This window comes from Anolis carolinensis, chromosome 2, assembly GCF_035594765.1.
Source record: "Anolis carolinensis isolate JA03-04 chromosome 2, rAnoCar3.1.pri, whole genome shotgun sequence".
Lineage (NCBI taxonomy): Eukaryota > Metazoa > Chordata > Lepidosauria > Squamata > Dactyloidae > Anolis > Anolis carolinensis.
This window is the reverse complement of record NC_085842.1, coordinates 86,826,512-86,832,530: the sequence shown is the minus strand read 5'-3', so window position 1 is coordinate 86,832,530 and position 6,019 is coordinate 86,826,512.

Genomic DNA, 6,019 nt, shown 5'->3' with positions numbered 1-6,019 from the left:
TCAACTTGTACGCAGAACACATCATGCGACATGCAGGGCTTGAGGAATCCAAGGCCGGGGTTAAAATTGCTGGAAGAAACATTAACAACCTTAGGTATGCAGATGATACCACTCTGATGGCTGAAAGCGAGGAGGAGCTGAGGAGCCTTATCACCAAGGTGAAAGAAGAAAGTGCAAAAGCTGGGTTGCAGTTAAACGTCAAGAAAACCAAGATCATGGCAACTACACCTATTGATAACTGGCAAATAGGAGGAGAAAACATGGAGGCAGTGACAGACTTTATATTTCTAGGTGCGAAGATCACTGCAGATGCAGACTGCAGCCAGGAAATCAGAAGACGTTTACTTCTTGGGAGGAGAGCAATGGGAAACCTTGACAAAATAGTGAAGAGCAGAGACATCACACTGGCAACGAAGGTCCGCATAGTGAAAGCAATGGTATTCCCCATAGTAACCTATGGATGCGAGAGCTGGACCATAAGGAAGGCTGAGCAAAGGAAGATAGACGCTTTTGAACTCTGGTGCTGGAGGAAAATCCTGAGAGTGCCTTGGACCGCAAGAAGATCCAACCAGTCCACCCTCCAGGAAATAATGCCCGGCTGCTCACTGGAGGGAAGGATACTAGAGGCAAAGCTGACGTATTTTGGCCACATCATGAGGAGACAGGAAAGCTTGGAAAAGATCACGATGCTGGGGAAAATGGAAGGAAAAAGAAAGAGAGGTCAACCAAGGGCAAGATGGATGGACGGTATTCTTGAAGTGACTGGCCTGACCCTGAAGGAACTGAGAGTGGCGACGGCCGACAGGGAGCTCTGGCTGGACTGGTCCATGAGGTCACGAAGAGTCGGAGACGACTAAACGACTGAGCAGCAGCTTTTGACACGAAATAAAATAAATAAATATTTACACCAGGCAACCCTGAAGTTTCCACTGGTTCTGAGGGAGTTGTGCCTTCCTCTCATCAGACTTCCTTCCCCCAAGGTTTCCGGGGCCGAGTGGGGATTCGAACCTTGCTCTTTCCTCCGGAGCCCTAGTCCGGCGCTCAAACCACTAGGCCACGCCCCCTTGCCCCAGCAAGCCCCTTGCCGGAGTTCTCAAGAAAAGGCGAGAAGCTCCCTCCCTTCGCCCTAATTGGCTGGCGAGGATTCCGCCCCCCCTCCGCCAGAACCTTGCTAGCCCACGCTTAAAGGACCCCCTCTCCGCCGTTTCCAAGGAGATCCCGGACGCTTCCTTCCTCTTGCCCACAGGAACCCCGCCCCTCCGCGCGCGCGCTCCATCTCTCTCTCACTTGAAATGCTACACTTCCGGCTGGCACCGAAGAGCCACCAAAAATTGTCGCTGGGACAGGAGACGGCGTCACTCCGGAGGTTGCGGGAGGCGCCTTGGGCTGCGGGCGAGCCCTTTGAGGGACTCGCAGCGTAGACGAAAGACCCCTCGAAGCCTCAAGGCCTGCTTCCAGAAAGGGCTCGCCCGCAGCGTAGGCTTATTGGCAGAATCTGCACGCTTCTTTCCTGGCTGAACTACAGTTCCCAGAATCCCACTCTGACGTTGCCAAGCTATGGGATTCTGGGAGTTGTAGTTTTGCTGCCCTCTGTCAAAGGGTGCTAGTGCCTCACCAAACTATAGTGGCAGTTCAAAGTGGTGCAAAGGCAGCCAGCCTCACTTTTGCTTCCTGATGGTTCAAGGTACACAGAATTCGTTTCATGCACAAAATTAATAACAAATATTGTGTATAAAATTACCTTCAAGTTATGTGTACTGTGCAAAGTGTATATGAAACAGAAGTTGATTTATCATAAGACTTGTGCCCCATCTCCAAGGCTGCTCATTATGTACATCTATGCAAATACATAATGAGCAGCCTTGGAAATGGGGTTGCTCATTATGTAAAAGGAAATGGGGTTGCTCATTATGTAAAGGTTTCCCCTGACGTTAAATCCAGTCATGTCCAACTCTGGGGGTTGGTGCTCATCTCTATTTCTAAGCTGAAGAGCCGGCGTTGTCCGTAGACACCTCCAAGGTCATGTGGCTTAGTGCTTTAACACACTTCGCCACCAGGGCTCCTTGGGTTATGTAAATATAAGCAAATACGGAGCCCCCAGTGGTGCAACAGGTTAAACCACTGAGCTGCTGAACTTGCTGACAGAAAGGTCAGCAGTTCAAATCTGGGTAGTGGGGTGAGCTACTGCTGTTAGCCCCAGCTTCTGTCAACCTAGCAGTTTTAAAACATTCAAATGTGAGTAGATCAATAGGCACTGCTCTGGCCGAAAGGTAACAACACTCCATGCAGCCATGCTGGCCACATGACCTTAGAGGTGTCTACGGACAATGCTGGCTCTTCAGCTTAGAAATGGAGATGACCACCAACCCCCAGAGACTTGACTAGACTTAATGTCAAGGGGAAACCTTTACCTTTACCTCATGCAAATACAAATATTCCAAAATACTTCTCATCTCAAGCATCAGGACCACAGGCTCCACCGCTTTGCTATAGCCATAACATTATGTAACAAAATTTGGGGAAAAAAATATTCCTGGTTTGAAAGTGTTATTTCCTGTTTAATTTTGTGGTACTTAATTACTTTGAAAGTAATTGTGCAGTACTTACTTTGAAAGACCCTCAACCAATTCAGCAAACACTATGTTGAATTAGTTGAGACTCTTATCACAGTGGTTCTCAACCTGTGAGTCCTCAGATGTTTTGGCCTTCAACTCCTAGAAATCCAAACAGCTGGTAAACTGGCTGGGATTTCTGGGAGTTGTAGGCCAAAACACCTGGGGACCCACAGGTTGAGCACCACTGATCTATCAGATATTCATTGAAAAACTATAGCAAAATGTGCTTGCTGCAGGATGTCCCGCAAAAACATTTTTGCACTTTAATAAACTGTCCCTGTGTTTTTATGATAGAACCCATTAGGAAATGGCATTTATAACCCAAATACCAAAACTGTGTTACATAGTGTAATAGCCCAAGAAGGCAATGGTGAAACTGCGTTCTTCAAGTGGCAAAATACTAAACACAGAATGGCTGTGAATAATGGCTGACTATGCCTTCCCTGCTTTCTTGTCCGCCACCCAATCCCACCCCTCTTTAACACATGCATGGAATCATGTCCTGATTTCCCCTGTCCCAACAATAAGTAGAAAGGAACTGCTAAAATCCTTAATTACTTCCAACAACCATTTAAAGAGGAAGAACTATTGTGGGAATCCATCCATTAGGAAATGGTTACTTCATGGCCACTATGTTTCACTCTGTTCCTAAAGGCAACCCTGTCCATTAGGTAAATAAAATCCATCAGCCATAGGGTTGGGCTGTGTGATTTCTCACCCAACTCCTACAATCATACACTGATCTCATGGCCACTTTCAGGCCCATTATAAGCATCCCTTGTTGGACAGTAGTAGCTTGTACACTGAAGGGTCCTAAATACCACAAAGGCACCAGATCATGTCCATGTTCTGGAGGCTAAGCAGAATCAGCCCTGGTTAGTACTTGAATGGGAGACTGCCAAAGAATACCCGGTGCTTAAGTTATATTTTAGAGGAAGGAACTGGCAAAACCACCCGAGTGTCCCTTGCCTAAGAGAACCCAGTGAAATTCATGAAGTCACCATAAGTCACCGAGAGTTGTGAAGCCATAGCTTAATAGAGAATAAATGGTATATAGAAGACCATTTGATGAAAGCATCCTTCCCCCAGAGTTGTGAAATCTCATCACCCCTGTACCCTATGATAATGTGTTTTTCAGCATCGGTTAACATAGCAAGTGAGACTTGCAGTGGAATCAGAAACACCGAATAATTCTTGTGAGTCCCAGGAATGACATTTTTTTGACACATTTATGATACTAGGAAAGACAAGAACATTCTTGTGAAATCTATATTTGTATGAAACAATGCAGGCTTTGATGTGCTAAATTCATATCTAAAGGTACCCTCAGTGATCTTCGGGGCAGGAATTATGCAGGCTAGGTTCATGTTTTCTTTAGCACATGACTGGAAACATCTTCTCTAAGCTAGTAACCTATTTTGAAAATCAAAGCAAATCCTGACAATAGATCTTTGTGTTCCCCTTCTATCAAGATGATAGAGCATTTGTTTAGCTACTGGGTGTGTGCTGTGCACACGCAAACACAAGACAGCCTTTCCCCTAACTGTAGAGGCAGCAGAAGGGCTTTGTAGCCTGTTTGCATCCATTCCTTAAATCTAGCAATGTAATGAAGTGTTTTTATTAGCATGTATCTGGGACAGTGAGGCAACTTTTAATATGCAAAAAAAATACCTTTCCTCTCTTTGAGTGGCAGGGCAAGAAAGAGTGTATATTCATGTTTCTCTATACCTTATTTTGATCAGTCAGTCAAAACGTGACCATTTATCAGCAGAATGTGATCCAAAACTGTGTGTAAAGTTAAATTCAACCACTGTGGAGAAATAAATGGGATTTTGTGATCTATATCGTTTATGCTTATTTTCATTTTGCATTTTATTCCTCAATTGGTTACTATTTTACATTTTTTTCTAGCCAGAGATGTGCACGATGATGATGTGGTTATGTAAGGCCACTTGCGCTTTTCTGAGGCCTTGCAGCCACTAATGGAAAGGAGAATTCTTTGTTCTGAATTCTGCTGAGCTTATACCCACAGCAGGCTTTCCTGTGAAGAATGCCAATGAGCCTCTCAGGGAGAAGTGAAAATGTTCAGCTCACACATTTTAAACTTCAGCTAGTGCTGCAGTTTTGCCAGGAATTAACTACCAATTAGTGTTATTTTCCATCTGGATGGCTGTTATCTTCCCCTATACAGGCAATCCCCAAGTTACGAACAAGATAAGCTCTGTAGATTTGTTCTTAAGTTGAACTTGTTTATAAGTTGGAATGGGTACATTTTTTAAGTTTAACTCCAACCAAATACATAGTGGGGAGATTTGGATAGCATAGGGAAGGGCAAACACCTTGTAGTGTTTACTTTGCTGTCTGTGCCCCTGTTCAGAAGATTTCATCTCACTTTCTGTCCCTGTGATAGGTTTTCAACATTATGATTTTTTGTGAAAACAAGAATTTAAAAAGCTTCAGCAGAGGCATCTTTTTCTCATCATAACTCATTCAGTAGTGAATTCCCTCTACTAGGGGCACACTTCCTGTTGTCTCATCCCCATTATTTCTAAGTCGAATGTTTCTAACTTACTGTATTTGAGTTCTTCTAGAACTCAATTTACTTAATGGGAACTGCAATAACTGTTTTTGTGGACTGATAGAAGATGCTGCTGACAAAACATTATACTTCAGATGGGTCCCCTTTCCACTGAAAGCCTTTCCTGTGGATTGGGTAGAGGAAGATGATATTGTTGAAATACCATGTGATAAATTCAAGTGTCTTTCTTTTCTTGTTCGATGGATCTTCCACTCTGCTATTTCATCATTTTGGGTATGACTTCACAGCTCCTTAAAAGTCTTGCATGATGGTGGAGGGATGTATCCAAATGTTTTTCTTCATTCTCTGCTTCATTTATTTATATCCCGCCACCATCTCCCCGGAGGGGACTCGGGGCGGCTCACAGAAATATCAGATACAAAACAATAACAATGCACAATACATCAATAAACAATTACATGCACCAGTTATATTTAAACATTGACCAGAAAAATGAAACATACTTACTAAAAACATAAAATTAAAAACAGTGAGGTTGCAATGATAGATTAGCAAAGTGCACATTATAAGTTGCGAAATCACTTTCTAAATTGAACCTCTTTTGCAGTCAAAAGAAGAGAAATGGATATTAGAGGTCATAAATTAATGGCATGTTAACTCGATTCCAGATTAACATTAATATAGTTGTACTGCTTCAGTTGAAGTAATGTATTTTGAACTGGACATGAATAATAATCCACATTGAACTGTGTGAGAGTTGAGAAATATTCTAATTTAACCTTGATTATTAGGAATGTGTGCAGAATAAGGCCTTGTACAACTAAAATGTAAGTATGGTAGACTTAACTTTTAATATTGAATGAAA